At 43.3% G+C, this 27,700-nt stretch overlaps 2 protein-coding genes across 3 annotated transcripts in view; both read left to right on the top strand.

Moving 5' to 3' along the window:
- SHQ1 (SHQ1, H/ACA ribonucleoprotein assembly factor) overlaps window positions 1–27,700 on the top strand; it is a 1,172,872-nt gene that overhangs the window by 638,137 nt on the left and 507,035 nt on the right. The gene's annotated exons all lie outside the window — the stretch shown is intronic.
- Window positions 1–27,700, top strand: part of LOC128078621 (contactin-3-like) — a 122,864-nt gene that overhangs the window by 18,679 nt on the left and 76,485 nt on the right. The window contains exon 1 of one of the 2 annotated variants that reach the window (XM_052679012.1): window positions 13,459–13,760. The exons of the other annotated variant lie outside the window; for it this stretch is intronic. The gene's annotated coding sequence lies outside the window, so the exon portion shown is untranslated. Of the gene's footprint in view, window positions 1–13,458; window positions 13,761–27,700 lie in introns of those variants that run through there. 2 annotated transcript variants of the gene reach the window in all.

The raw sequence follows: 27,700 nt of genomic DNA, 5'->3' as shown, positions 1-27,700 counted from the left end.
AAGGTCTAACTGGACAGAGCTGCCTCCAGCATGGTACTTGTTCTGTGCTTTTCATATGCCAGAAATCCCATAGGGATTCTTTTTCCTTAGCCAGAAAGGTGGGTCTGGAATTCTCTTTTGAGAGGATTGCTTTGTTGACAGCAAGAATGATATTTTTCTGCTAGGGATATACTGACTGAAGTGTTAAAGCAAACCAAAATTCCCTAGATTGTGGAAAGCTGGCTGCAGCAGTAGAAACAGCCATTAAAACTAATCTGTCTTTACAATCTGATCCCCACTAGTTATTTCAGATGTAGAGATTCTGATGCGCTCTTTGAAAGCGTTAGTTGTCATGAGTATAGAGATGCAATTATACCAGTAGCTTTTCACTTTGCATTTTTTTGCTGGTTCCAGCATCTGAAACCTGAAATTCAAAGTCTGTCTTTGAATCATGTAAGGCCACTGCCAGAACTGGTAGCTCCACGGCCACAACTTCATCAGCTATGCCTGGACCAAGGGGAGCAATCCAGGACATGATGCAGGATTGCTATACCCAGAGCAGGGCTCTCAGGGTTTGCAGATCACCTTAATGTTGCCTGCTGTGAGTGTGGAGCCTCATGTAGTGAGTGTTGAATAATGAAAGGCAGGTGGGGTTTCCTCTGCTGTTCCCAGAGGTTATGCATGAACCCCCCCAGCAGTCAGAGAAACAGAACACAAAAGCACTGACCCAGATTAGCTGCTGAAAGTGGGAAGAGGAAAACAAGCAGCTCCTGTCCATCACTCCTAACGCTGCTGAAACTGACTTTAGAGAGACATGTACCCGAGCACGGTGCCCAGGGTAAAGGCCATGCTCCATTTCACATTAATATCAAACTTACTTTGAGAAGTCAGGAGGTCTTCCTCTGAAGTGAAGATGAGCTGTTGCAGTGCATGGACTATTACTAGCACAGATGCTCCAGGTTATGAAAGTGCAAAGACAGATTTGTGGTGTTTAAGTAAAAATACCAGCGAAGAGGCAAAATGGAGATTAGAGAGGGGTAAAAACAAACGTAATAAGGAACTGATGTGAAGTAACGATCTGAAAACTGCTTCAAAGCCACTTCAGTCAGTGAGTTTTCATTTTCCACTTGTTTCAGTTGGCTTTTAATCAGGGCAATAAAGGAGAGACAAAAATAGATGAATGGAAATCAGAGAGGTGTAATCAAAATGTATACCTTAATTTGGAAATGGGACATAAGATGGGCACTTTTGCCTTACACGATGATTAATTTGATACTTTTGAACAACAGTCAGACTTTAATTAGGAGAGAACATAGTAATCTAATAGGCTTTGCAGATTTCTGTAGTAGGCTAACTATAAAATGTATCACCTATAAATTGAGGTTCAAAAGGTGACACAGGCTCAGAATATTAAATACCAACATCTTTCCCTTAGTTGATCTACCTGTTACAGCAAAATTTATTGCCAATCTGGCTGCAACATCTGCATAACTAAGGGACTTGTTAAAGAGAAATGAAACTTGTCTTTCTGCCAAAGTTTGGAGAGGCTTGAACAGAAATTAATATCTGTAAGTTTTCCTGGAGCGTTTTTGAGAAATTATCAGGCTGGCAATACCTGCTGCTATTGGGAGGGGGGAAAAAAAGGCACATTTCACAGTGGAGCTGAACTTGCTGCATAGAAATGGTGATGCTTTGACATGTTTACTTTCAAAGTTTGATGCTGTTGTTAAGGTAAATCTGTGCTATCAAATCCAATACTAACAAAGCCAATCTGATATATGATCTGTGAAAACGGGCTATAGTCGTATTCTCAAAAAGCCTCACATGTTGATACTACATACAGAGCAGGTGGTTGATACTGCAAAGCCCATTGTTACGTGCGAGTGTAAGGTGGCAATTCAGACAGCTCTGTCCTTTGGATCATACGTTCTGTCTAGAATGGCTGTTGGAGAAATACTGCAGGAATAGGAATATTATAGTTGAGATGGCCTTTGAATGCACACGTTGTGCTTAAATGTTAATAATTTGAAAAATCAACTGTGAGGATGTATAGGGATGCTGAATTACTCACATTTTTCTTTTATGTTCCTGTCCTTGAGGGGGAAAATGTTTGTATGTGTTTAATAGGGACTGCTTTTTATTAACAAAAAAAAGTGCAGATTCAGAGGTGTTTATTTGATGAACAGCAAATCCAGACTTCGGTCAAGTAGTGAAAAGATGAGTTTGGCTGAAATTCTGCGTATGTCTGATATCTTAACTTTCACTTCCCAAACTTTCAGTGAAGTCACAAAGAAATCCCTTTAAGCAGCCTGGTGCTCCTTCAGGGATGAGTGTGAAGCTACCTGGACTGAATTGATGCTAAAATTCCCATCTTGACAGTTTACCACTTAACAATTTCTGTCAATAAACTATCCAGCTGCTTATAGTTAAACATGCTAATAGTCCTCTTTCTGAAAATTTGTAATCCTCAAGTTCCTTTTAATTACTAGATTAAAAAAGACAAATAGTGCCAAGGTATTTACTTGATGGCATGCTGCTTCTCCTTTCATCGCTGAAGTATGATGCCTGCAGTTTCTACTACTTGTGATAACAGACCTTGGAAAAGAAAATAATCTTTATTATTTAATTTTTAAGTCTGAATTCTCTATTCTTTTCTCAGTGCTCCTCATTGAGAACTGGGCTATTCTTCATTAGCCAGCAGGAGGCACGCGTTCCTACTGAGCAATATTAGACTTGCTAAGAGAGATGCCAGAACTCCAGGCTCAGAGTACAATGACTGCACTGCACACTCTTTGAAGTCTTGAACTTAAAATTGCAAGGGGCAGAGAAGAATCATTTAGGAGAGAGCAGCCAATGGTGCGAATTTAGATCCCAGCTGACAGTGCTGGGGATGGCTAAGTGCTGAGATACCGAATTCATGACCTAGAAAAAGAAATGTTGATTAGCCAGTAGTTGGTGGAGCTCCAGAAACCAGGTTGCTGAGCACTTTTTTATTTGATCAAATCATTCCGTGGACTGTAAAAGATAGAGCAGGGAGATGGCTTGAATATCTCCAACAATGTACAGACGACTTTTCATTCCTGTTCAAACTGCGAGAAACTCATTCACATAATTTGTGAACAGTGAGGACTGTGAACAATGATTTTCTTTCATAATGCTTTGGTTGTTATGACACCTTCTGGTTGTAAATTTCAGTTAATTAATGGTAATTATTACATCCAGAGCATCTTTGAGGCCAGTGTGATGCAATAAGTGAAGGTACCATCACCTTCTTCTCATGTAAGTCCTTCTGTACATGACCAGTTCATGTTCTGTCATGCCCATGGGGGCAGATCTTTTCTTCCTGACATACTGACCCAGACAGAACCAAGATGCTTTGTGGCTGTGGAGTTTCAAACTTCTGTAGCCTTCAAGGTGTCAGTCATGCAGCTCCTTCATGCATATTTGATTTCTGCCTTGAGTGGTAATATCCTTGCTTTTAATGTATGTGCACGTTGTGCAGTTGCTGTGGGAACCATATCTTTGAGGTTACGTGATTTTTTTTTTTAAAAAAAGGTATTTATAGATTCTATTTATTTTGCTTATGAATCAACACGTTAATATTGATGCAATGGAAGAAGAAAGGAAAACAAACTTCTGAACAGAAAGCACGACATCAAACACAGATCTGTTTGTTTTTCTCTACAGCAGAGTTCCCACAACAGGCACAATTGCAGCAACAGAAAGGGAAAAAAAAATATACAAAACAAGAGAAGACAGAACAGGATAAAGCAAGCAGCAGACTGCTGAGTAGTTAATTTAAGTTGTTAAGACCACGTTTACCAGTCATGCAATGAGATTGCAAAGTATCATGGCATCTTCTTCTGGTTCTTGCTATGGGGCCCCTGGCACTGAAGCTCACCTAAGATGTGAGGTCAGTGCAGCAATCTGCTTGATGCTGGTGCCATGCTGATCCCTCGGGTCTGGGTGGTTACAGGGAGGGGTTCTGGGGTGGCCGGCCAGGCTTCAGGTTCTCCTGAGCTCCCCTGAGGGAGGACAGCAGAGGAAGGATCCAGTATTGTCTTCCTATGTATTAGGGCATGAGGAGAGTTTAGCTGGGCTGGTTTAGCACTTCCTTCTCAGATGTGCTTTTTCTGTACTGCCATTATGTGAACTACAGCCACAGGAGGTGTGTGATTTCAATGAAATGTGAAAGGGAAAGGGAATTCTTGCAGCTGAGGGGGCTGGGCGCGAGCTGGGCAGGGCTGGGAAGCGTGAGGGGTGTGAATATGTATGAGACTCTAATTGGCTCCCATATGTAATCAAGGTGCCTGCAGTTCCAGGAACATCACCTAATTGTTGTAACCAATTAACAAGTTAGAGTCTCCTAGAGCCACGCTGTCCCATGCAATTCATTCCAAGAGCGAGGAGAGGAATAGCCTGTGAGAGCTTCCTGCAGATTAGAGTACCTGGGGCTCCTGGGTAGAGCAGGTCACACTGATGTTGTCCCAGCATCACCTCTTGACCTCCTTTGGGTCACAAACTGGCGTTGTCTCTTGGTGTTCTCAGTGTGACAGAAGCCCGTGCTGCAATAGGTTGTGCTTCCCTGGTGTCAGGGCAGGTTGTGTTAGGAAGCACTGAGCAGCACTGGGCCCTGGTTCTCAGAGTCTAAGAACTTCTCCTGAGCTTAATGCATTCATCACTGCGGCATTCATGTGTGTGCAGAGGAGATGGCAGGCTGTGCTGGGGCTCTGTGGGCACATAAAATCATGTTGGGAACGACCTGCAAGATCTAGTCCAACCATTCTCCCATTACCATATTAGAGCTGGCAGCACCCAATTCTTTGTGGCATTTGAGCAAGCATCCCTCCTCACCTTACCTCTTCACCACCAGTGCTGAACGTAGGCTTGCTGGGTTTTTAAGTGCACAGTCCCAGTCCTTTTGTCTGCTTCCTATAACTATCTTAATTGTTTCTCTCTCTCTTTTTTCTTAAATGCCAATTCAATTTTCCTTGTTCCATGCAGAACGTAAGGGTGCTTTTTCTTCTCCCCCCAGCATTTCAAGTCCCTTCACCTGCTTCTCTCTGTCTGGTTTCTCCTGTTTTCTCCTCTGCCATTCCCAGTGCCTTTACCCACCCATACTGCTGCATCTTTCCTTTTCAGCGCATTTGAACTACAAGGCAATAGAAATGCTCTTTGTCTTTGATATCATCATGTGATATATTTAAAAAAATAATGTTTTTTACTGATTCAACAAAGATTTATAGTAGATTTTAAATAGTCTTTAGCCTGGAAAACTATGGGATTTTTTCTTTGTCCAGAACAGTAATAAAGCTAAATCCATTTGGAATGCATAGCAATTCAATGCAATACTCATGTCTGACATGGTTGTATTTACTTCTATTATAACACAATTCTCTGCAGACAAGTCAGCAGAGAGAACTACACTGTAAGCACGAGAGCCTCTGCTTCTGTGTATGATTACAGCTCATTTTGGTGGCACAGATTTCTCTGGCAACAGAGCACTTAATAGTGGACCAAGATTCCCAAAACCCCATGTTATTTGTCCCTACCTCATTTCCAGATTCAGTTATTTACAAATAAAGCCAGTTACAGGGTGCATTAGAACTTAATTCTGTGATTGATGATTTTGCTTCTGCTGGTAACTAAACTCCCTTTCTACTTCAGAGGGACAATGTTGGAGCCAAAACAAGGGGCAAGATTATGCTGGCCTCTTCATCTACTGATTATTATGTTTTCTGGAAGGTAATTATTTTCCCTCCTCTCTGATCGATGTAGTCTGATGTCCATTTAATCTGTAGTCTGTAGCTACAAAAGGCAGAAACATGAGGAACCCAAAATGATGTGTTTTCCCAGTAGGCTTAAAGAAAATTGTGGAGCAGACTTCCAGGCCATTGCTGTTTTCTGCATGGATGTTGCAGCTGTTTTAGATAAGAACGTTGTTGCCACTGTATTGAATGGATTTTATATGATGGTATAAATATGTCAATTAGTATTTCAATTAGCATCCGTGACTAATCCTGCCCACGCTGGGAAGTTGCAGTATGCCAATTCCTTACCAAAGGGTATGTTTGTGTTCCTTCGTTATTCAACTCTACTGCTGGTTGGTAACTTGAATAGTGGGGATAGGACAAATTATGAGCTTTCTTTTTCATGGGAGGTGAAGGATTGGATAGAAACGTTCAGCAGAGGGCAAGGTCCCAAATCTCCTACACTGTGTGAAATTCTGTGTTCTATTGCACACTGTGCATCAACTCCTACAGGCTTTCTTTCAAATGATTGAATGCTCCAAAGTTTCTATGAACTTTGTAAAGGACTTTGTCATACAGTTTTGTTCTCCTGCTCTCTGGCTGATTGCATACCTCCTTAAAAGTCTCATTAAATTGCTTATCCTTATCTTTACTGGTGTGCCATCCGTGCCATCATCTTCATCTATGGCAAAACCACTTTGTATTGCCATACCAGTGTAAGTGGTCTTTTTTTTAAAACTTGAAATTCTGTGAGAAATTAATCTGCTGATGTTTCATAGTGAGAATAACGTAGTCTTCAAATGTAAATAGAGCCAAAGCAATGAAAGGAAATGGGTTTATGGTGCTCTGTTCTGATACCCCCTGCGAAGAAGGGATTTCTCATTTTTCCTTATTTCTATTTTGCCAGTAGAGGGCACAAGTGCTCAAATCACACGCGCTCCGCACGCGGTGTGTTGTGCTGAAAGCAATTAAAAAAATATAAATAAAGAAATATAAATCTATTTCCATTAACGAACATTTAGGGGAGTTTTTCTCCGTTATCAGGAACTGCTAACAGCAAAAAGAGGTTAAAGGTTTAAAGAATGTTGTGTTCCAGACTTGCAAGAGTGTTTGGGTCTTGCTGTAGTTTGCTGGCAGAAAGCAATGCTCGGGGCAATGCAATGAAGGGAAGGAAGGATAAAGAGACAGCAGTGCCTTGGTTATAGTACAATCTTACTGTAAAATCATCAAACACAAATTAGCTGCTTGTAGATACTGAAAATTAGAAGGCTTGGGATTTGTGTATTCCAATTTTACATATAAAAATTTGGCAAATTTTATTAAACAAACAAACAAAAAAATAAACCTCCCATCTGCACTGGAAAATCAATTCTTGAGGTAATTTTTGGTTGTATTGCTCTATCTGACATTCATGGAATGGAAATGAGAAAGGAGGAAAAACCATGGGCTTGAAAATGACAAAAAGAACAGCTGTGCCTTGTATGCACATCTCATGATAGGGTGCCTTGTATGCACATCTCATGATAGGCTTGGCCCAGTGCTTATTTCTGGAAAGGCTTTAAAAAATCCCCCATTTGATAGATTAGTGGCTTCCTTGAATCATAAAGGAACAATGAATTAACAGTAGGACAAAGTTTAACAACATTCAGACACAACTGTGACTTCCTTCTCCTTTCTGCCCAGTGTCTATACATTTTTGAAGATATCTACGTGCAGTATTTAAAACTGATTTCTTTGTCTTGTTGCTGACTTTTGCTGAAGTGCTGCAGCTGAGGAGCAGCTTTCCTCGTGCCTGCAGTTCCTCTCGCAATACTCTGTAACTGAACTGAGCAGCAGAGTAACTTAGAGTTAGCAATCACTTGCTTAATAAGCGTGTGTTCCAACACCTCCAGATCCCTCTCAGTCTTCACATGGGTGCCTCTACAAGGCAGAACTACAATGACTTTCCAATTGAAAACAAGGAGAAACAGCTGTGTGGGACCTCTACCCTCCTTGAATGCGTTTTATCAGCGCAGGGACACAGTGCAAACACAGCTGAATGCTTCGGGTGATTAAATATAATCTGAATTAGAAACTGTATTTGTTGGACGCTGCAGCTGCATGCATTACATATATGAAAAACGTTGATAATTTTAGAACAGGTATGCACAAATGCTAATTAAAATCTCTGATTCTGTATTTGGAGTTGGATGGCAATGCATTCTTTATTTCCAATAGAAGTTCTGCAACTCATTTGTGCTGGACAACAAGATGAGCACATGAATGTCCTCAGGATCTTCCTTTTTATTTTAGAATTTTCTGAGGTTCTTTTACAATTGGTTTCAGTATGTAAAAGTCTGCAACTGCCCTCATGTTGAGATCCAATGACATTTTGGTTGGAGGTCATTTATAATACTGCTTTCCTTATTGTTTCTGTTCAAAGCACACTTGCATGGAGCCATTTGTATTCATTACAGATGCAGAGTCTTCCCATCAGGGTATTTATAGATCTCAAAATTATTAGTGCTTGATTTAGGAAAGCATTCTTAAGCAAGACAGGAACGAAAGCATACGTTTTCACAGAGACAGAGGTAAATACTGGCTGAAATATTTCACTGAACTCAAGTTCTTGGGACGCTTTCCATCTAGCTTACTATGCAGGTATGCTGTTTTTCCTTTTGTTTTTTTTTTTCATAGGTTGGCATTATTTACGTTCATGGTTTTCTCTGCCTGCTCTTGATCCTGCTGACAAAGTTTAACATTAAGTGCACTTACTCTTACTTTTCTTCAGGCATTATCTTGGAATGCCTGAGTAAACTCATGAATGAGATTGCATGATGCTAAAACCCAAACCTACTTCATCATGTTGAAATTAGAAGAGTCAGGTGATTTTCAAGACCTACATACAGAACTACAGTGCTGGAGCACAGCTCCGTGCTTGCACAGAGGATGCTACATAAGCAGCTGATGGGTGATATGATGAAGATAATTCCTGGGTTTGGGTGTTGTGATGACTGCCTTGAATTTCCCAGCTAGAACTGAAAGCTCTGGAGGTGACTAAAACTCAGCACTGCTTTTGGAAATAAATACCGTGTGTTACAGAAATGAAAATATGTATTCTTGTAACTTCTGTTGAGCATAATGAAAAATCATTCACGCTAAGAAGGGAAGGAGGAGTAGCCGACTGTTTCCTCCACTCCTCCAGCATGATCACATTTCAGAATGCTTTTAAGGAGTATTTCTTCACTGCTCAAAAATTTACTAACCACATCTTTACTGGCAATGGCTGTCTATGCTTTGGTTTCTGTCTTCTAGCTCTTAACAGTAAACTCAGAGTGGTGCTTTGGATGCATTTAAGCACTGGGTGTTCAACTCCCAGCATGAGATTGGAGTGGTTTCCCATTCTGTTAGAGTCCTCATGCCAGGAGAGCTCCTTGAGTTGTGGTGAACAAATACCCCACTTCTCCACTGCATTCTTGGTAATATTAAAGCATCAGATTTAGAAAGCATTCTATATTTAGCAAACTGCTGAACAGTGTGTGAGACACTTTGTTTGAACAAAGAATGGCAGGGTTGTGGGAATATAACTTTGCATTTAATTCTATTTGATTAGGAAAGCTACCAGTCTGTCACTTAGCTTTCAGGACAGCCTTAAAACGTCTTTGTCTTCCACTGAGTTTGCTAGTCAGGCCTCCAGGCATCAGGTTTGCTTCTGCTTAGCATTCCAACTCAAGGTTGCCAGTTAATATATAATGATAAGAACAGATCCTTCGCATTTTAATACAGATAACAAAATCAGGCGGAAGTACTGTGAGAATAACTTGATATATAGGGAAGTAATTCTACTTTAATGCCTAGTAGTTGCAGATGTTCAGATTATTGTAATGTTATTAAAATGAGCTTCTATTAATAAACAAATATTTCAATGACACAAATCTGCAACAAAAACAAAACTAAATTACCTGTTTATTGGCATTTCAGTCATTCATTTGTACCAGGAAAATGCCTGTACGTCTGCAAATACCGTGCTCTCACCCTGTCCTCTTTCCCATAATTCACAGATTACTTTTATGCCCCCATCTACCAGTATGTAAAATCATTTCACCATTTTAATTTTCTCTCTCTGTGATTTCAAGATATTGTATATCACTTTGCACTCACTGGGCACTTAACCTTCCTATTATCATTTTCTTTCTGTATCGTGCTCTCTGGTATGACAACACATAACTCACTTTCTTTTATCAGTTTCGTATTAGTCACTGTGGTCTGATCTGGGTTCGGGCTGCATTAAGGAAATTCGCATCCATACAGCAACACCTCTGTGGTTATCACCAGCATAAACCTTTAATGCATACAGCTGGTGTCAGGGCAAAGCGAGGTTTTCAGTGCTGCCATTTAATCCAGTCACATAATTAATTTCCTTAATACAGACAGGGCCTCTCATTAGCCTCCCCCTCCCCATCCTTCCCCCTGCTGCTCCAAACACCATTTGCACTCTCTGTTTATTAGCACCAACAGGAGCTCATGGAGACAAGGAAATGAAATTTTTAAGATACTGGTGATTCAATCAATTGCATTTGATGCCAAAGTAAGTGTTACCATTGACTCCACTGAAATTGGGCTAGACTGTTGCTACTAAAAATACTCCTCCTAGACCTGTGGAGAGCAGAGTTATACGAAACAGTGGTAAAATGCAGATGGCCATTGGTGTGGGGAGTATGACCAGCACTGCTGTCAGTGACTGTGGAGCAAGGATGGGAGGGCATGCAGCTGATGGCCTGGCACAGCCACAGCAGGGAGTGCTGGGCTCAAGGAGACTGTGGATTATCTTGTGACATACAGATCCAAAATGCCTCCTAGCTACTGCATCTGATGTTGGCCTTGAAGAAATGCAAAACGTATTATTGTCCCTGCAGAGCAAGACCTTGGGGAAGTGGCATCAATGTTGGCTCAGAAAGAGAAACACTTATTAAAAATGAGAATGATTGGCTATGTGTTAGACATTTTTAAATGTGAGGTTTTGTGAATAGTGCTGGAGAAAGTAGGTTGTTATATACCTTCAACTGCACCCAAAGCATCATATATTTTGTCTGTATATTTTGGTCATTGACAATACTGTGCCTGAAAGTGTGATTGGAAAATGGAGTCTATAAAAACCCTTATACCCAGAAAGATGGAAAACTGTGTTTACAACTGCTTATCTAATTTTTAAAATTCTATTGCCTGGTGGCCAATTCAGATTCAAGGAACTGATCAGTCTGCTTCCAAAGAAACAGCTCAGTGGTGATTCCTGTCCAGTGGTGATGGCAGAGCAACAGCCTGCTGGCTATGTATCCATGTGACCCTTCAAGCCTTTTGCAGAGCAATTTGGTTTAAGCTTGAGGTGACTTAGTTGGTATTTTTGCCAGTGGACAGGAGAGATTTTGCAATTGAAGGTGTCTAGGAGACAAGCTATGATTGATTTCTTCCCTGGAGGAAATTGTGGTGGATCTGAGCCTACTTGTTACTGGTGGCTAAATTCCATCTAAAAACCTGGAAAAAACAAGGGCTGTCACAGCACATAGCAGGCAACAGCAGAAAGCAGTTCTATAGGCAATGCATGGGTTGAAAACGCAGGTGGAAAGCATGACTTGAAAGCAGACATAGCAACTATGGCAGTTGGCAGAGCTGTGTCAGGGCTGCAATCAGCAGAGCAGGTGCTCTGATAGCTGTCATTTGTGCCAGCTGATATCAGGATGGAGGTGGTTAATTTGAGTCTCCCAACCAGATTATTAATTATTAACTGGCAAGTTTTTTAGCTGATTTACTTAAATATCATATTCATTTATCTGCTTATACCCATGCCACGCTCATAAATTAGTTTCCTCTTTTTTTTTCTCATGTTAATCCTTAAGAAGCATTAATTAGACAACGCTACAGCAGAAGCATTGCTGTCCTTCTCATGTAATTCCTGTGATGTGCTGTCAGTGATGTTTGAATGACAGGTGGGAATGAAAAAAATCATTAGGCTGGAAGCAACACGAGGCGTTTAATTAAATTATTATTGAGCGTGTGTATTAGAGAAGCATTCTGGAGATCTGGATGGCAGAAGGGCATCGTGGTGTCAGGTAGTGTGTGGAAAATGTGCCATTTAGCCCCAGAGTCTTCTGTCTGCAAATTGATTATCTTCACAAGTGTATGGTAATATAGCAAGTTTGCAGTGTTTCCTGAAGTGAATAATACAGGAAAAAATACTTGCCAAGTGACTATTTCTAAGTATTACAAAATAAGAGAGGGGAAGAGTGCTCTATTTTCTTAACTCCTCTTCCCAAAGGTTGGTCAGGACTTTGACCTCACAATCTCATAAAGTGCTTGCCTGGCAAACTTTAGAAAACTTGCATCTTTTCTATGGAGCAACTTGCTAGCTGTGATAGGGAACTGAAGTCCCTCATTTAAATAATTACTGAAACTGAAAAATGTATTAGTTGGCAGTGGCAGTCAAAAGGTGGGACTGGGTGGGAGGCAGACAAGGGCACTGGGCACTGGGGAAGGCAAACTGCAAAATGCATTCTCAACATTTTCTCTCCTATGGTTGGTCAAGCATAAAATAGTGGCATAAAAACCCCCGTGCTGATCTGGCACAGCTGATGCTAACAAGTTGAGAGCCACGATGTAGAGCTGTGACCCTGCCAGCTCTCGCATGCCCAGAAGAACCAGGTGTAATGAATGTGAGGACGCCAGGTGTGCAGAGCTGCCCACGGCACTTTGGGCTTTGCTCCTTGTGGACCCACGCGCTGCAGAGGCATTCATAGCTGCTGTTGTGCCACCTGTGCTGGGGTCTGCTGTAAAACTAGAGCTTGAACCTTGTCCTGTAAGAATGCTTAAAAAAGGCAATTCTAGGCAAAAGCCCAAGGGTGGATTTTAAGACATAGGATTCCCTGCTTTAGGCCCTTGCCTGACTGGTAGCAACAGACTGAGCTCCCGCTCTGTGCCAAAGCTGAGCTGAACCATGTTAGTCTGCGTCTCAGTGCTCAGCTCATGAGTGGGAGCTCGTTATATCACAGTTACTCCATCACCTCTATGAGTCCTATGCGATTGCGCTCTGCCAATTAAAAACGTCTGGTAGTTTTTCAGAGATAATTTATTTTTTTTGACATCCTTTTCTCAGAGCGGTGCCACATTTCATTACAGAAGCGATTGCATTTCAGTGTCAGACAGCCCTTAATTACAGACGCAGACATTCACGGGAAGGTAACGACGGGTCTCCTCGGGTCCTCGCAGTGCACGGGATCCCAGAAGCCGTGCCAGCAGTTGGCACCTTCCGCAAAATAGAGCTGAGGGGGAAGAGGGGCAGCGTGTGCTTCACTGCACCGTGCATCGCCCTGCGCGGCGAGGATCCTGGAAGGTAACGCGGCTTTGGGAAACGCACTGCTGGCTGTCGTAAGGGGCTTACAGGAGTTCTGCTCAGCTTCGCTGCAGCTGCGCAGCTCTAACAGCGCGATCACCTGGCGCGAGGCTCAACGAAACGTCTCCCCGTCTCATGCACGGAGGCCGACGCGAACCTTTGAGTCCGAGCTAAGGAGCCCAGCCATCGCACCAAGTTTTTGCAGAAGCTCCGCACGCGCCGCCCCTCCCTCAGCGCCGCTCCCCCGGGCTCTGCCCGCCTGGCGGCCCCGGGCACGGCGGCGGCAGCGCGTGTGGGCGGGCAGCTCGCGCCGATCCCGCCCCGCGCCTGGAGCTCGGCGCTCCCCGCTCCAGAAGAAGCGTCGGGCGCTGCGGGAGCCGCAGGATTACGGCGGGGCCGCTCGGCGGGTGCGCGGCTTCGCGTTCGGACTGCGGGCGGGGCGGCTCGGTCCGAGAGAGTCGGTCCGGCGGCCGCGGGGCGCCTCGTTCGCTCGGCCCGGCGGTGGGGACCCGGCCGCGGTCGTGCGGCTGTCGGCGGCGGTTCCTCTCTCGGCACCGGGTTTTTTCGCTGCCTTTACGGACGAGGAAAGGAGAAGCGGCGGTGCGGGCGCTGGGTGCGTGCCCGGGATCTCTCGCTGCCCGCCGGCTGCGGTCGCCCTTCCCAGCACGGTACGTCCCCTCCCGCGCGGCTCGCTGCGTTCTCGCACGTTTTATTTCGGAGATGCCCTCGGGGCGCTGCGTGCGGCTGTTCCTGAGCGCCGCCCGAAGTTCGGAGCGGTTCTGCCTTAGGGCTGCGCTGTCCGGCTTTGCTTTTGCAGGTAACCGTCTGAAATTCAGCGAGAGCGCGCGCTGCTTCTTCTCCTATTTGGCGTCGGTGTGCGAGCCGGTAGCCCCGCTTTGCTTTCGCATCGCGGAGGGCCGCTCCGTTCCGCTGAATTCTGCCCAGAACTTTTCCAGCGGGCGCAGGAGGAGCTGCACGGGTTTGCTCCGCGCCCGTCCCTGCAGCAGCAGCAGCAGCACGCGGCTCCTCGCCGCCGCCCCGTGCCGCTCCCCGCCGCCCCGCTGCTCCTCGGGCGGCTCGTGGCGTTCGGGGTGCTGAGCGGCGCTGGGTGACCTTGTTGCTGCTCTGATTAACCCAAATTCGAGAGCCTACAGCCCGTTTCGAATGGGAAACGTGGCAGCGCCAGCCTCGGGTGCGGGCTGCTTGATCAAGATTGCTGTGTTAATGGCATTGCTGCTGATGTGTGCGTGTCGTACCGATCTTAGGGTGTTTGTTTGATACGAAATAAAATATCACGGGGCTGGGAGCAGCAAACTCTTTAAACTATTGACTGATGCTTTTTGCGCGAGGAATTTGAACTCGCTGAAGCTGCATGCTAGGTTTGGCCAGAGATGCACTCGTTGCTGCTTTAAACCTGTGGGAAGTTGTGAACAAAATATTGAAACGAGGAGTGGAAATGCTGGGCTGGCTGTAAGCGTCTAAGCCTTCTGCGGGGTTATTCCTGGTAAGTTGGCACGAGACTTTCAGAGTTGAACTGTGGCGTTTGTGAAAGGATTTAAGGGAAAATGGTGCAAGTAAACGCGTGTGGTTCTTAGCGGAGCGCTGCTGATCTGATGTCAGGACTGCGGCTTGAAGGTGCGTTGTGCTGCGAGCCCCGTACAGCTCCCCTGCTCATCAGTCACCTGCGGGCTCTGTAGGGTTTCTGCTTCTCTGCGTTCTCTGTCCTAGCGCTGCCTTATGCTGCGAGCAAGCTGGGCTGAGCCGAGGGCGTTGCAGCAAGCAGCGGTGCAGCGCTGCTCTGGGTGCTGAGGGCTGCAGGATGGCACCGCCGCCTGTGCCTGGAGACCGGCGCTCCTTGAGCTGAGCGCTGGGCTGGAGCTGCGCCGTGCCGCTGCGTGCTGCTGGGGCGCTGAGGTGGGACGGTCGCCGTGTCTCAGCTCTGTACCCACAACGGCGGTGGCCGTGCGGTCCCAAGGCTGCACATCCACACCTGGGTGCTGTGGGTCCGTAAAGCACCTCGGTGTTGGTGGAGAGCAAGTCTTGTAGGCGTGAGCAGCACCTACGTACGTTGTGACTGCCTCCTGTAATGCTTCTGCAAGGGCTTGTCCTCCAAACATAACGCTGCAAGGCATTTGTGCAAGTGGAACATTTATTTTCTTGGAGCAGAACTTGCTGTGCTTCATACCTTCTGGTGGCAGTGCTGTCATGGGAAGCTCCCGCACTTTGTTTTGAATTTTTAGGTGTTTGTTTTTTGTTTTTTCTTTGTGGTAGAAACTGACTCTCCAAGTGCCATAAGCCCATAGTTTTGTATCGGTGTAATTGGTTATTATGCATTAGGTGCCATCCACAAACATGGTTTTCCACTATTCTGAACCAGTGAGAAATGTGGTGTGTTGCTGTTATCGGTGAGGAGCCAGAAAGCCTACTGAGAGAGGGGAGGAATCATCAGAGCTGAGGAATGACTGCATTGAGTGTGCTTCTTGGGTATGGGAAAGACTTTGGATGAATTAATTATGAGTTTTAATGGAAATTGGGATAAGTGGGCTGTCTGTTCATCTGTCGAGGTTGTTTTTTTGGTCTATTTTAATTTTTAACCTTGGTGCTTACTTTGGCATCTGGGTCTGTCATGTTCTGATAACAAATATGTTATCTTTTGATTCATACTTAGAAATCAGCACGATATAAGATGCAAACATGCATGTGTTCAAGCTGAGTGCTACTAAAATTACAGGTGTCTGTACAGGATGACTTCTTCAAGAGCCTGTTGTGGTGAATGCATTGCTTAAAGTCACGTTGTACATGGATGATGCCAAAATGGATTAAATGTCAAGGTACTCTGAAAGCAACTTTTGTTTAAAGAAGTTTAGAAACGTATTCTTCTTGTTCTTCAGGGTTGTTTCCATAGCATGCTCAACCCCTGGAAATGAAGGGGCAGAAGACTCACTTGAGTACTAATGATGTGAATGGTTGTGCTTTTGCTGCTGTCCGTAATCTGCAGTGGCAGGAAGTCTTTTTCCAGCTCTTGTTTGAAGACCTACTACTTAAATTTCTGTCAGAGGCAGCCTCTTGCAGCCAAAACAGGGACAGATCTGTCACTGATTTTGCCAATTAAAAACAATTAAAATGCAGAAGCATGAACTTGATAGAGCTGCAGTCTTCTCTAATGCTAACGTCTTCACCTTTGATTTAATGAAGCTGTTCAGAGTCACAGCCCCACTTCTTGATGCAGAATTGAGTATCCAGATTTCATAGGATGTGGTGTAGGAGAATGCATTGGAGGAGGAATTTAATGAATCATTGGCGATGCTTTGTCATGTGCCTTAACTTGGGAAAGGATCAGAGAGAGGCTGCAGGACTGCATGGAGTGAGATACATCCCTGTTTAAAGGTACTGATTTGGTGCTCAGGCAGCCATGTCTCTCTCGTGTCCATTGACACAGATGAAAATCAGCCCCAAGCTGGTGGTGGTGTTGGATGGCCTTTGCAGCAGGTGTTCTGACAGAGTTTGGGTAACGAGCAGAAGGAGAAAAAGTATTTGATTGCAGTCATAGAATCATTAACAGTCAGAAGGACCTCTGGGATCATCTAGTCCAACCGCCAGCCCATCCCCAAGTCGATTAAAATTTGCTATCTGTGGAATTTCAGTGTGTTGCATCATAGAAAGAGAAAAGGCTGAGTGGAGGGGCAGAAGTTCAGAAGTTCTGCCAGGTTTTTATTCTTGTTCTTGGTTGCATGAAGAAAGAGAGGTGCTGGTTTGGAGTAATGGGGATGGCTGGTTGATTAAAACTGAGCTCGTGATGCTTGTAACAGTGGCTTCATTTGGAACAGTTGTTGATTTTACACTCTTGAAGAAGCACTTTTTAATGTATTAAAGTAAAATATTCTTCTTCAAAATCGGTGAGAGCTTTCATCTTGCATAACTGATGTGTTTTTTTGTTCCTAGCTATCACTTTTAAGTAATGGTCTCTCAAAGAATAAATAAATGGATCAATGTAAGGAATAATTAGCTGGCAGGGCTGCTGCGTTTCCAGCTGAGTGACGCAGCGGTTGTTGCTGCTCGAGTGCTCAGTGCTGACCCACGTCCCATCTGAAACCTGTTTGTGCTCTCTGGAGAAACTTATCTGGTGAGAATGGATGGTGTTTGAAGACAGCATGCATATATTTTAATATTTTGAAAACGCTGCGTGTAGGAAACGCTCTGTTTGCAGCGTTTGCCTTCATGTGGTGCACAAAGCATTTAAAAGACGAGTGGTGGAGCTACCAACATGGTGAGCCCCAAGGAAACAAGTCCGAATGGAATTCTGAGCAAGAGAAGGGAAAGAGAAGGAGCAGGCTTTGCTGAGGAGTGCTCCTTGATTGGGCATTTGTGGGGTGCAGAGTAAGAACAAAATGGAGGCTCCTCCATGAGGCGGTTGCACTGCGAACTGCTGCCGGTTGTGATGGGCTGAGCGCAGGTGTGAGGATCTCCTTGAGGGGAAATGCACAGTTTTTATTTAAAAAACAACTATTCCTGTCTTCAGTGTACTGACTGATGTTTCTTTTCCTCTTGCTCTGCTCTAATGTCCGTGCCATGTTTCCAGTTTGGGGAGCGTATTTCAGTTCAGTACAACTCGACGGTTCCAAGCAGCGCTGTTGCTTAGCATACTTAGGTCTTTTATGAAATTTAAAATATAATAAATTACAGCTATTTGTAGCTATAGACCTGTATTTGGAAAAAATTGGTGGGGAAAATCAACTATTTTTCCACAGCCTGACTTAATGTAAGGCATGGCCAGTGTCCCTCTCGCTCATGCTGAGGTCAGAACAATCATTTTCAGCCTTTTGCACTGCTTGACTACATAAGGAGCAATCCAGTCTAATCCAATCCAGAGCAGGTCAGTGAATGATAAATGTAGTTTAGCTTACAAGCATACTGATGTTCACAGTTCATTTACAGAAAAATCATGCATCTCTGCTTCTGAAGACTGTCCATTTGTTAAAATCAGCTTCTCTTGGAATTCACAGTATGGCATGAGATGAAAGAAACTGCTTTAATGGCATGTTATTGTGGAAATATTTTACGTGTGAAAACTGGGATATCAGACTGCTGTGATTCACGCAGAAGCCATAATTATTGAATCTAACCAAGTATTTTAATTTCGTCCTGGCTTAAGTAAGGTTTATGCAAATAGCTAAAGGTACCTTTTTCCACATTGATCCTTTCAGTCAGATTGGTCAAATGGGCTGCATGTATACCTGAGGGAACAGGGTCTTGTCTTTGCTACCCGTTACCTTAGGGAGCATCATGGAAATAATGGTTGGAATATTGATGGAAGAGAGCTGCTGGCCAGGCAGTGAGCTCTGGTGGGCCTGAGCTGTGTGTGGGCTTCAGGGCAGCAGTGCTGCCTGGGCAGTGGGGCTGTGCCATGGTGTAACCTGTATGCAGAAAAATAATGTCTTTATTTCCAAAGTTTGTGATTTAAAAACCACCAGTATTGACTACAACAGCCGTTTTCTTCATTAAATAGTAACTTTTTTGTCACTTTCTGTTTTAAGTACAGTGCAGGTCAGCATAATGTGCAAATGAATGGTAGGAGAGCTCTGTGCTGCATCCTCGGTTCTTTAACGTGTCAGCCAAACGTGTTGATGTAGATTGTAAATGATAATAAAAAGAAAAGGCTGTGCATGCATGTATCTTTTACTAGGGTAATTTGTAAAGCATGGGATTCTGCTAGGTCAGTGCCTGACCACCAGCAGCTCCTCCATGGGAGCGTGCTGTGCTCCTGGAATGTGCTTCTGGATAACCACCGCTCTGAAATCTGCTCTTAAAACTTAGAAACAGAGGTGTATGGAAGCCTAGCAAACAGGCTGAAAGTGATCAAGAGTTATTAGCATGTTCTTTCTCCTGTGTGCACCCAGAGCCTTTCCTTTCTGTTATTAAGACTAGCAGAAGACCCTTTCTTTTTAAATTCAGAATTTCAAATCTGGACTTTGTGCGCTGTTCTCAGTTATGCAAATGCTGTGTGAGAAATTCTTTGCGTATCAGCATTTTATAAAGTATTTGGAGTTAAAATACACATAATCTTTAAGGTTATTCCGCTGATTTTTCTGTCTGCAGTCAACTTTTTGTTGCATTCGTAACATTTCTTACAGTAAGACCAGAGGGTATATTTAAATAGTTTCAAATAATTGCTGCAATTGATACACTATTTTAAAACAGCATGATTTATAAATGTAATGGTATGAGCAGTGTGGGATGATGATTATACAGATAATTATTGCATGTTATCAAAGCAGTGAGGGTTTGAAGGTGGGATTTTTTCCCTAGTATTGCCACAGTTACTGCAGAGATCTGTGTTGTCTTCTCCACAGCTCTTGCTGGCACTTGTTCTGAGCTTGTGTTTCTTCCCAGGGATGCTGGCCATCCGTGGGCCCCGTGGCACAGCCTCACGTGGCAGCCCTGCTGCAGGCAGGTGGGATCTCAGGGTTGCAGTGAGCGTATTTCCTCTTGCTGTAAAGCAGTTAAATCATATTACACCATTTTCTGTTATTTCCTACCTAGTGGAACACTGGGCTTTCTTAGAACAGGTTCATTAGAAAGTTCAGTGTGATGTGGTTTATTTCCATTCATCCAGGTGATGGTGTTGAGGGCTTTGTTCCACGAATGCTGTGGCTGTTAAATCTCTCCATGCTCTCTTTTCTATCCCTTCTCCTTTGAAATGTAGTCCTTTGGAATGCCGAAGGAAAGGATTGTTGCAGAGAAACCAGAAATGCATTGGAGGAACAGCTGGTGCTCTTCATTTCTTCTGATGCTGCCAACTGAGAAGGACAGGCGAAGGGCATAAGGACAGGAGGGAGGCTGTGCTTTGTCACACTTTCAGGCTTTGTCCCTCAACACTAGAACAGAAGGAACCCCTGGCCCGTAGCTTGGGAGCCAGGTGCCCATCTCAAGACATATCTGCTCATGTGGAACCGAGTCTGTAGGTAAAGAGCAGAGCTGAGTTATTGCTGGAATGGGTCTTCTCTTGTTACGATGTACTGTTGGTTTTGATTTTGTTTTTCTTCTACAGTGGGGTGTGTACCTGAATAGTTGGTGGGCCACTGCTTCCATTCTGAGTTGTAAATGTCTGTCCCTGAAATGCGTATGAAACTTAAACCCTAACAGCGTCTCTGTCACATGAATCTGAGCTTCGTTCATTTCACTGGTCCATACAGTGCAATTGTTAACGATGTCAGTTAAGTTCTCTTTAACCTTGGAATTTGAGAATAGAGTGCCTTACAGTTATTAAAAGGCAAGCTTTGCATTGAAAATTTGTACTGCATCATAGGGGAATTTATTTCAACATTGATTGATTGGAGTTAAAACAAGTGAGCAGCCTTGCTGCCTTTGAGAGATGCCTGTTAAGTGCTGGGTTCGAGCAGTGCTGCTGGCTTTTGGACCGTTCAGGTCTACATCTGGCTTTTTAGGAAAACTCCTAATGTTTTTGTACAGGAGCTGGCATTCGTTATATATTAGAACTGGCTCCAACCCTTTCCTTTCCATCTGTCCTAATTTTTGCTCGTGTTGACTAAATACATGGAGAGTGTGTTTTTTGACTGAAGATGAATGTATGAAAATGAGTATCTGCTTTGGAGAGTCCACACTGAAAGGATAGACTCTGTAATTTTTCTCTCTTCTTTATTATGAGATTACATGTGAATATGCAAATTGGCTAGCATAAGAACTCCTACAGAGTAATGGGTGTAATTTATTTGGGGTTTCCAAGTGTTCTCGTGTAGCTGCCTTTCCAATGAAGCAGAAGCTGCAGGATGCGGTGAATTGAAGCTTTCCCTGGGAATGCTGGTCAGGCTGGTAGGAGAATATAAATATTGGGTTTTCTCTTCGAAGTGTCTTTTCCAGCCTCTGTGTCTTGTGAACTGGATTACTGCTTAATGGCTGACATCATTGGCAAATGCTGCTGAGCGATACTGCTGCAAACGTTAATGGAAGCAAAAGTTGTTTAGCTGTTCTGTTAGTCAAATCAGCGGAGGTATGAAGTCAGTCCTTTGGAGATGTAGTGGAAGGGTGGTGCTTTTCCATTAAAGGCTGCTAGGGATAAGTTGGTCAACTGAGAACAGTGGAAAGGGAATCAGCAGCTGAGCCAGAAGGTGGATTTCTACCTTGATCCCCCCTGTGGCTGTTCCCCACTTATGAGCATAAATACTTGCCTTGGTGGTTAATGGGTGGATTAACTGTTAGATAAAAGGTCAAAATTTATGGAATTTCTCCTAAAATCTATTCACAGTACCATCTGTGCTTAATAATGCTGTTGTTTCCTTTTTCTTCTGTGGCCAGCATCTTTCTAATTTGTATCACTGAAAACCTCTAAATGGGTCACATAGCTTGGGATCTTCAGGGAGGTGATTTGTAAATTGCTCCAGTCCCTCTCTTCAGGCAGATGTGCTTGTTGGATGGGCTGGATGTCGAACGGAATGGATGACTGCCTGCTGCTGTAAGTTTGGGGCATGACCAGGATTGAATTTGCTATTTCAAAATGAGATTTCTGTGTATTAACTTGAGTGTAACTGCTGAGCGGGACTGAGCACCAGAATATGGAAATGGGGAGAAAACGGTGCGACTTGATGAACAAATGCCACGCTTAAAAGAATAACTAAATACTTAAAGTCTCTTTAAATGTTGAGGACTGAAACATGCAAAAATGTTGGAAATGTGCAGGTTGGCTCAGTAGGTTTGGTGAATATTTACTGTTTGGTCTGTAGAACAACACTTAGGGCAGAACACTTGAAACACATCCCATGACCTGGCTTCCCTGCCGTGGAGGGGCAGTGCTGGCAGGATGCTGAGGCTCCCTGCTGAACGTCCCCTGGGATTTTTTTCATTTTTTTTCCTTTTGAGTTAAAGCCTGAGAGCATTAAAATGGAAAAGTGCTTCTTTGATTCTTTGCTTGAGGAAAGTGAATTGATCTGGTTTTTTTTTATCTGTTTTGTAACCTGATTTGAAACAGACAAACTAAACCAACTTTAACAGAGAGGGCTTTTACGTTTATCACCCATATGCTATACGTTTTATGCATCAGTCTCTAGCTCTCACATCTTATCTTTAGGATTTTTATTTTTATTTTTACCTCTCCTGTTAATTTTGAAGCAAGCTGCTGAGGTCAGGTGGTTGCAGAAGATGTTTTCATATAAAAAAGAAGATGGGGAAGAGGTCACAGTAGAAATGAGAGTTTTAGATACAAATTTGCAGAATTCATGAGCTGAGGCTGAGTTGTAGAGTTTTTAACACTCTCAAGCAATACAGGAAACATAGGTTTTTAAGTTTCTTTTATGTCAGTCATTGCTTTGTGGGGTGAAAAGCAGATTTCTATGGTGGTTTTTTTTTTTTCTTTTTTTCTTTTGGATAATAGCTGGAGAACAGCTAAGGGCAAAGAAAGGATCAAGTAACTTATTCTATAACCCTTGAATTTGACCTGCATCAGCCCTGTGTCTGCTCATTGCCAGGCGCAGGTGATGCCAGCTCTGCTGTTGGAGAAGTGTTGGTGTGGCTGAAGCCTCACAGTGCTGAATGCTGGGGAAAGCAGAGCTCTGGTTGGTAAGGCTTGTGGTGCTTCGTGTGGGGTCTCCAGCTGCAGTCCATAGCATCGGCTCAGGCATTTAAGCTTACATTTTTAAGCAGCACGCACCTCCCCTGAATAAAGATTTATTGATCGGACAGAGATGTTCTGTGTACTCGTTAGGTTTGTGTGCACATCATTAGTGGCATATGAATAGCCTCTATTTGTACACTGAGCATTTTCCACCAGAGAAGATACCTGTTTTGTTGCTTTGATCGTTAAAGATTTTATTATTCGTACCACGATAATAGTAATGAAAAAGCATGAGGTGGACCAAATGACTTCATGCTCTTGATGAAGATGACCCTTCCTTAGGTTGGATGTTGACCAGCCCTAAGGACAGCACAGCACGCTCTGATGGCCTTCTGGCAAGGTAGCAGGAAGCAGCTGCTCACTGCAGTGCCTGCCTCCTGCTCTGGCACTTTCTGTTGTGTCTTACTTCCTAATGTTGACTAAGCAATAGTTAATTTTGCCATTTCTGAGACAAAAGCTAACGTGAAAGCTAATTATTTTCTTTTTCCGCTTCTCCCCACCCCTCTGTTTGAGGTCTGCTGTGTTCCTCATTACTGCTCCTTGTCTCATGTTTTTGTTATTCTACGGAGTTTTGTTGAAATTGTAGTGGGAAGAAGTGCTGACACCTTTCAAAGAATTAGCCAAGGATTTGTGGTTTCGAGTACAATTACTGAAGTAGTCACGTGTAAGCAGTAGTTTTCCTTTCATATCTTAGCTTCATCTGCTTATAGATGTTCCAGTTCTTCATTAGAGTTGTTGTAATTATTGGTCTTTGAATCTCGAGTTGACCATCTTTAGCAGTACAGCAGCAGAGAAACTACAGATCTGTATAGTTCTGATGAAGAGCTGTGTTTCTAGTGCTTTGAATGATGTGGTTTAGTCTACTTGAGAATCTTTTTTCCTTGGTAGGCTTAAAATGCAAACAGAAGAGGTGCAGTACTTAACTGTGCTCTTTTTGTGTGGCTGTTAGATGGTAACAAGTACAAACTTGGATGTCAGGGGGGAAATTCTTTACAGAGAGAGTGGTGAGGTGCTGGAACAGCTGCCCAGAGAGGCTGTGGATGCCCCGTCCATCCCTGAAGGTGTTCAAGGCCAGGTTGGATGGGGCGCTGGGCAGCCTGGGCTGGTATGAAATGTGGAGGCTAGTGGCCCTGCATGTGGCAGGGGTTGGAGATTCATGGTCCTTGAGGTCCTTTCCAACCCTGGCCATTCTGTGATTCCTTCCCTCTTCTCTGGAGAACAAAATAATGTGGTGGCTCTTGCTTGGCGCTTCGTTTCATAAGAAGTTCTTTGGTATTATGTAACTGGTTTGTTTGCTGGCACCTGGATGCTGCATTGTGTGTTTCATCAGGCAATGGGAAGCCCTTCTGCACAGCTGTTCTTCAGCGCTGCTGGCTTTGACCTTGTCCTGTCCTGTCCCAAGGATATCTTTTGCTGGGATGCACTGTGGGCTGATTTTCATCTGAAAATAAACCACAGAGTTTATCAGAAGTCTATTCTTTGCCTAAAATACTTGGAGTATTTATAACTGTGTTCTTTCTACAAGCATTTCCAGATGACTGTAAAGCAGTTGCTTCTTAGGCTCTGTGTTGAAAATGCAAAACAATCTCATTTGTTGTCCAAGAAACTGGGCTTATTGTGCACATACCAATTTTGTAAGAGGGAAACATCAAGGAGTACAAATATAGCGCTTGTCTCCTCTACTGAGCTGGATCTAAGTGTTAGTGGGTCTATGCATAGATGTTTTTTTTCCCCTTTCTTCTTTCTGTAGTGCAGAGTAACAGTACTCAGGAGGCACCATCCCAGATGTAACTTGAAAACTTGGTATCACTGAACATACTTCAGAGTTGGGAAAGTTGCATAAGCTCCTTATACAAAGCTACTACCTTAAGCTGCTTAGCAAAACTCCACCACCTCGTGTTTCCTGCCTTGAAGCGATTTTAGCATAACGTCATCTCCTTTTCGAGCATCTGAACATCTCAAGTCCATAGGTTAGATAACGTGCATAATTAGCTGCTCATGCCTGTCTGTTTTCCTGACAGAACAGAAAGCTCCCTTTGGCATAGTAGTGATTTTAAAAAAGCATCAGTAAAACGTGCAGAAAGTGATGGAAAGCAGTATGGAAGGCACTAAACACACTGGGTGAGATTTACCCTGAAACATACACCGCTTCTCTTTCGTTCTGAGATGGACACAGTTCTTCAGCATAGAGTAGGTGTGGGTTCTGAGTCCTTCCATCCCCTTAACTCACCTCCAGTATCCTGGCCATGGTCTGGTAGTGGAGTGCTGCTGCTCCCTGATGCCTCTTCCACTGTAGCAAGATGAGAGTTGTTTGTAGGCCTCTAGCATGGAAATCACCGGTAGACGTATGAGCACTCTGTCTAAACTTGTTCCAAAAATGAGTTATTCATTGGTTATTGTATTTCAGACTTTTAAAAAAAAGTAATGGACAAATCACAGATTTGATAATTGATTTGCTTTATATAATATAAACCTGAGAACAGCTGCAGACGGATGGAGCTGCTTAGCTGCTGCTTAGCCCTCGGTTCCCTTCTTCATTCACCTGAGGGGAAAAGTTTCCACTTCCATTTGACTCTCAGGAAGTGTGTCAGTCTGGGGCTGAACACTGCAGAGAGTTAGCTGCCTGCAGTTTTAATTAGCATCTCATACAGATTCCGGATTCATAAGGATCCACATCCCCTTCTGGCTCACTCTTTCTTTCCAGAAGACTCAACAAGTTGTCCACTAAGTCTGAGTACAAACAGCTCTGTTCTAAAAACTCTGGACGCTTCTGTCTAAAAGCTGTTATTCCTGGAAGTAAAATTGCAGTGATACTTTATCATCAATTGCCAAAGTTCTGTTAGGGTTTTCTTCCCCCGCTGTTAAATGCATGTAGATCCAATTAATATAAGAATATGAAAAAAGTCCTGAGAGCTTGCCTTAGTACTAGGCCTGGAAAACTTCCTTTATTCCTTTGTATCAATTGAATTTAATGATCCTGTTGGTCAGAAAAAGGCTTCTGAATCCTTTTGAAGAACTAAAATTGCTTCTTATGTTCTTATGGAAACATGAGTATTGTAGGCATGGTTTCCAATAATTTTGCAAAGGCTTTTCTTAGGGCAGCTTATGCCTTATGTTCTTGCTTTAATAATACCTCATCAGAGCCATAATCTCTTCTTGGGAGCCTGTTTTAGCCTGAGTTCCAGTCTTTTTTCACATTGTATGCAATGAAGGATGCAGAGGCTTCTCAAATACTTTTAATAATTGCAGCATCTTTCATGCCATGCACTGGGAACTTGACTATCTGGAATTCATATTCAACTCAAGATAATTTGTCTCTGTGAGTAAGGGGAAGACCCCATCTGATACATATTGAGTACACGTGTATGCTCTTCACATCAGGTATTTCCTATTGATGAGAGTGACTACAGAAAAATGCAGTGGTGAAGATCTCTGATCTCATCAGGTTTCTGTAGGAAGATTTGAAAGGTGCTAAGGGCTGCTTCCTCCTGGTCTTAGAGGTGTAGGGAAGTGTTATGTGGAATTATCAAGAAGGCTTTGCTCTGGACACAGGGTGATGCTAGTTCCATCACAGATAGAAGCTGTGTATCGCTGGGGATAGCTTTTTAAGCTGTATGCCATATCTCTAGTGTAATTGTCCATTTCTGTTGTCTACAGGCATTTTTCTGACGCACAAGTGTTGTTAAAATATATACAAACAATTTCCACTCGGTGCCTTAAATGAAAGGTGGTGGTGAATCTTGTGAAAGAGAGTGAAGAAGCTTGCCTGCTGGGGAAGCGCTGAGCTTTCTAGTTCAGTGCATTTATTAGTTCTTAAAGAGTTATGAATTTAGTTGGAGGTCATTCTGGAAAGGCACTTTCTCTTGTTCTGCAGTACACGATTAATAGCAAGAGCAGTGCCAAGTACATTAAGACACAAAGTGAACCTTGGAGGGCCAGAGGAAAATAGCATCTTGTGGCAGCAGGAACCTGTTGCTATGTCCCTGTTAGATGCTGTGGAAAAGAATGTTTCTTCTCTGTGAAGAAAAAGTAATGTTTGAGAATCAGAGGAAAAATACCAGGTTTTTAGTGAGAAAAGCAACAAGTTTTGTTTGAGCATAGATATTTTGTAACTGCGTTTCCGGCTTGTTTGGGCAGCCATGAATGATTGCAGAACAAGATTATAATTGAGATAAAATAGAACTCCTGAACCTGAAAAATTAAATTTGGAGTTCTCAAATTCCTGATCTCTTTCTTTGACCTTTCCATGGATTTGTTTTCCTGCCAGGGCATTTTGTATCCAATTACTCTTAATGCTTTACAAGGCAATTAACCTCCCTCTCCCATCTTCTCCTCCTCCTTTGTTTTTCGGAACCTCTGTCAGCCAGATGTTTCCTAAGTTGGATTTAGTTCCTTAGTCAGGAAATTGATCTTCCAGTACATCACATGTTCTTAAGTTCATCACCACTGAATGTTATCTCTGTACGTTCTGTTTAGCTCTCTGCTCCTTCCAGGAGGTGTTTTTTTAACCAAAACTGACAAACTTACCCAGCAAAGCCAGTGCAGTCTTTATCGCATTAACCTTGTGCTGGTATTTAAGGAGATTTTGTTAAGTAATTCACACACTGCTTTTCTCAACTCTTTTTTTTAACGTAGAAGTGAAGTCTTGTTACCTGAGAAGGATAAAAGAGATGGTTTGCAGTCTAGCACTTAGTACTGTTCTTCTTGGCCACTGACCAAATGTGGTTACTGTCTTTGTGCATTAATCTTGGGATAGACCCTGAAGTTCCTCTCCTAGTGTTAATGGAAGAACATTCTGTTGAAATTTAATTTCTTGCATTCTGCTTGTTTCGAATGGCGGTCTTGTGTTCAGAATGAGTTTCTTTTCTTGAGATGTAAGTAACAGGGATATCTGAGTTATGATCTCTGAACTGTGCAGAAGTGAGGTAACTGGCTGCTGCTTCACTGCTGTTTTGTCCTTCTTGCCCTCTGCTTTCTGTGGTA

Source organism: Tympanuchus pallidicinctus, unplaced genomic scaffold (genome assembly GCF_026119805.1).
Source record: "Tympanuchus pallidicinctus isolate F22 unplaced genomic scaffold, pur_lepc_1.0 scaffold17, whole genome shotgun sequence".
NCBI classification, from domain to species: domain Eukaryota; kingdom Metazoa; phylum Chordata; class Aves; order Galliformes; family Phasianidae; genus Tympanuchus; species Tympanuchus pallidicinctus.
The sequence above is the reverse complement of the archived record's forward strand: the minus strand, read 5'-3'. Positions and strand labels throughout refer to the sequence as shown.